Here is a 4,395-nt window from a genome sequence, read left to right as displayed (position 1 = left end):
CCTGCACAAGTCTTCAGTGTTCCTCTATGGATTTATGATTGTCTGGCCTCTCCATCACCCCTCTGGAGTGGGCAATAAGTGAAAGTGGCATGGAATGAGGAATGATTTGGACAGAGAGAAAAATCAGCCTCTTCATGGTCCTGACCTGTTTTTCAAACTCTGAGTCAAGAATCCATTGATGGGTTGTTAAAGCAATTTACTGGGTCAAGACCAACACTTAAAAAAAATAATAATAAGATAAAATTAGTCAAGCAGGAAATATCAGATTATATCACATGTAGTTATGGTAAATAATGTTTCATAAAACCTTTTAAAATAATTTTCAAGAATAAATATATTTATGTATAATGGTTAGTTATGTAAAAATGTATCTTTTTTTTTTTTGAGACGGAGTCTCACTCTGAAGCCCAGGCTGGAGTGCAGTGGCGCGATCTCGGCTCACTGTAAGCTCCGCTGCCTCCCAGGTTCACACCATTCTCCTGCCTCAGCCTCCCGAGTAGCTGGGACTACAAGCGCCCGCCACCACACCTGGCTAATTTTTTTGTATTTTTAGTAGAGACTGGGTTTCACTGTGTTTGCCACGATGGTCTCGATCTCCTGACCTCGTGATCCGCCCGCCTCGGCCTGCCAAAGTGCTGGGATTACAGGCGTGAGCTATCGAGCCCCACCGTAAAAATGTATCTTTTACCACAAGTCTTAGTTTAAAAAAAAAAAAAGTTTGAAAGGCACTGGCTAAGTGGATTGAGAGCTGAAATGTCTGAGATTTATAACCCTCTCCACTTAATATGAGATCTCAGACATCAGGGAATATTATGGGGCCTATTTAAAGCTTGCCACCCAGAAACATGAAACCAAAACCAAAAGCTGCAAGGAAAAAGATTTTGAAACTAGATTTTGTAAAATATTTCTAGATTGTCTATGTTAAAACATATAATAGAATTGAAAGGTGTAAAACTGAAAAAACATCTGCACCCACATGTCAAAGTGTCATATTCTTACTATTAAAATAATAATTATAAATCAAGAGGTGAAAAAGTCTGATATCCCAACAGAAGAAAAGGGACAGAGGCAAATCATGAGAAAAAGGGAAATCGATAAAAAGATGTTCGCTGGGCGTGGTGGCTCAAGCCTGTGATCCCAGCACTTTGGCAGGCCGAGGTAGGTGGACCACCTGAGGTCAGGAGTTCTAAACCAGCCTGGCCAACATGTGAAACCCCATCTCTACTAAAAATACAAAAATTAGCTGACAGTGGTGGCACGTGCCTGTAGGCTCAGTTACTTGGGAGGCAGAGGCACAAGCATCACTTGAACCCGGGAGGCAGAGGTTGCAGTGAGCCGAGATTGTACCACTGCACTCCAGCCTGTGCAACAGAGTAAGACTTGGTCTCAAAATAAATAAATAAATAAAAATAAAAAGATGTTCAACTTCACCAACAATGTCAATTAAGACAGGATCTAATTTTTTTTCAACTCCCGATGTTTTTTAAATACCCTGTTTTGTCAAGGACGTAACACTATAAAGGCACCACATACTGCTGGTGGGAGTATAATTAGGTAAACCAGGAGAAAAATTGGCAATACACATCAGAAGCCTTGAAAATTGTACCCTTTGTCTTAAAAATCCCTCTTCAAATAATTTATCTCAAGGAAACAATCATGGGTGTGTTCAAGGTTGTTAACAATAGTAAAAAAACTGGAGAAAAAAAAAACAAACCCTGGCTCTCCAACAATAGGAATGTTATGATCTTGTGTACAAAATATAACTAATTAATAAGTTAACTAGCAAAGCCCCAACCTGGGGCTTGAGTTTGGGCCATTTTGGGGGCTGAAAACCTGACCACTCCTTTGGGAGTTCATTTTCCTGAGCTGACCGATGAAGGCAGAAGGAGGGAGGAGTTTGGAGAACACAGGCTTGGGGGTGGTGTGATGCAGACAATGCGACTGTTGAACCTCAGCAGAGAGGGGTTGAGACGGAAGCCGAGAAGCTATTTTCTTTTTTTTTTTTTTGAGACGGAGTCTCGCTCTGTCGCCCAGGCTGGAGTGCAGTGGCTGGATCTCAGCTCACTGCAAGCTCCGCCTCCCGGGTTCACGCCATTCTCCTGCCTCAGCCTCCCGAGTAGCTGGGACTACAGGCGCCCGCCACCTCGCCCGGCTAGTTTTTTGTATTTTTTAGTAGAGACGGGGTTTCACCGTGTTAGCCAGGATGGTCTCGATCTCCTGACCTCATGATCCGCCCGTCTCGGCCTCCCAAAGTGCTGGGATTACAGGCTTGAGCCACCGCGCCCGGCCCGAGAAGCTGTTTTCAAGAGATACTTTGCAAGACTCTAAATCTGAGGCCTGGGATTAACAAAAAAGACATCATAAGTCTGTTGGTAAAAAGTGCCCTGGAGAAGAGTACAGCAGACAAGAGAGTCTAGGGACTGTGAGGGACTTTGCAGGTTTATTTAGGGTAGGCAGGGAAGGCCCCTCTGATGAGTTGAGATTTAGCAGAGACCTGAAGAAATGGTGAGAACTACCAAGGGAGACTAGGCAGAGGGAACAGCCAGTGCAAAGGCCTTGAGGCAGCACATGCTTGCTGTGTTTGAAGAACAGCAAAGAAGCCAGTGTGGCTAGAGTGTGGTGAGCGCAGGTGACACTGGCAGGAGACGAGAGCAGTAAAGCAGCCAGGTTGGGTCATGTAGGACCTTGTGGCCATTCTGAGGATTTGTCATTTACTCTGAGTGAGATAGGAAGTCGTAGGGAGGATTTTGAGTAGGGAAGGGACATGTCCTGACTTAGGTTTTTATTATTTATTTATTTATGTATTTTTGAGATGCAGTCTTGCTTTGTCACTGAGGCTGAGGTGCCGTGGCGCAATCTCAGCTCGCGGAAACCTCCACCTCCTGAGCACAAGCGATTTTCCTGCCTCGGTCTCCCTAGTAGCTGGGATTACAGGCGTGCGCCATCACGCCCAGCTAATTTTTATATTTTTAGTAGAGACGGGGATTCACCATGTTGGCCAGGCTGGTCTTGAACTCCTGACCTCAAGTGATCCATCTACCTTGGCCTCCCAAAGTGCTAGGATTACAGGCATGAGCCGCTGAGCCCGGCCTTGACTTAGGTTTTTAAAGGATCATTCTAGAGAGTGCAATGTGGAGGACAGGCTTAGGGGACAGGTGTGGGGGCTGAAGACAGAAGTTGGATACCAGTTAGGAGGTTACTGCAATAATCCACGTAGGAGGTGGTGACTTGGACCAGGATGATGGCAGAGGAAACAGTGAGATGTGTTCAGATCTTGGATCTATTTTGAAGGTAGACTGATAGAATTTGCTAATGGATGGGGTGAGATTTTGTGTGTGTGTGTGTATGTGTGTGTATAAGCGAGAGAACAGGCTGGGCATGGTGGCTCACGACTGTAATCCTAGCACTTTGGGAGGCCAAGGTGGGTGGATCACTTGGGGTCAGGAGTTTGACATGGTGAAACCCTATCTCTACTAAAAATACAAAAATTAGCTGGGCATGGTGGTGTGCACCTGTAATCCCAGCTACTCTGGAGACTGAGGCAGAAGATTCACTTAAACCTGTGAGGCAGAGGTTGCAGTAAGCCAAGATTTCTCCATTGCACTCTAGCCTGGTCAACAAAGCAAGACCCCATCTCAAAAAAAAAAAAGAAGAGAGAGAGAGAACAATGGGGCCCACCTCATCCCACATGAACCAGATTCTCTGCAGATAGTTCATGATATTTCTTTTCTTTTTTTCCCTCCAAGTTATTTGTGGAGAAAGTTCATGGTATTTCCTAAACACTCCCCAGGAGACACTAATGTGCAGCCAGGGTTAAGAACCACTGCTCTAGATGGTGAGGTTATAGGAAACTTTTATTCCTTTTTTTTTTTTTTTTTTTGAGACAGAGTCTTGCTCTGTCGCCCAGGCTGGAGTACAATGGCTCTATCTCAGCTCACCGCAACCTCTGCCTCCCAGATTCAGGCGATTCTCCTACCTCAGCCTCCTGAGTAGCTGGGACTACAGGCGTATGCCACCACGCCTGGCAAATTTTGTATTTTTGTAGAGATGAGGTTTCTCCATGTTGGTCAGGCTGGTTTCAAACTCCTAACCTCAGGTGATCCACCTGCCTCGGCCTCCCAAAGTGTTAGGATTACAGGCGTGAGTCACCGTGCCTGGCCTGGAAACTTTTATTCTTATCTTTATGTTTTGTGTGTTTTTTTAAATATTCTTACCTTTATTTTCCACATTTTCTACAATAAAAGTTTTAATAAGAGGAGAAAGGGGGCTGGGCATGGTGGCTCATGCCTGTAATCCCAGCACTTTGGGAGTCGAGGCAGGTAGATCACGAGGTCAGGAGATGGAGACCATTCTGGCTAACATGGTGAAACCCCGTCTCTACTAAAAATACAAAAA

This window comes from Colobus angolensis, unplaced genomic scaffold (genome assembly GCF_000951035.1).
Source record: "Colobus angolensis palliatus isolate OR3802 unplaced genomic scaffold, Cang.pa_1.0 Scaffold24, whole genome shotgun sequence".
In the NCBI taxonomy this organism is placed as follows: Eukaryota; Metazoa; Chordata; class Mammalia; order Primates; family Cercopithecidae; genus Colobus; species Colobus angolensis.
This window is presented reverse-complemented; position numbering follows the sequence as displayed.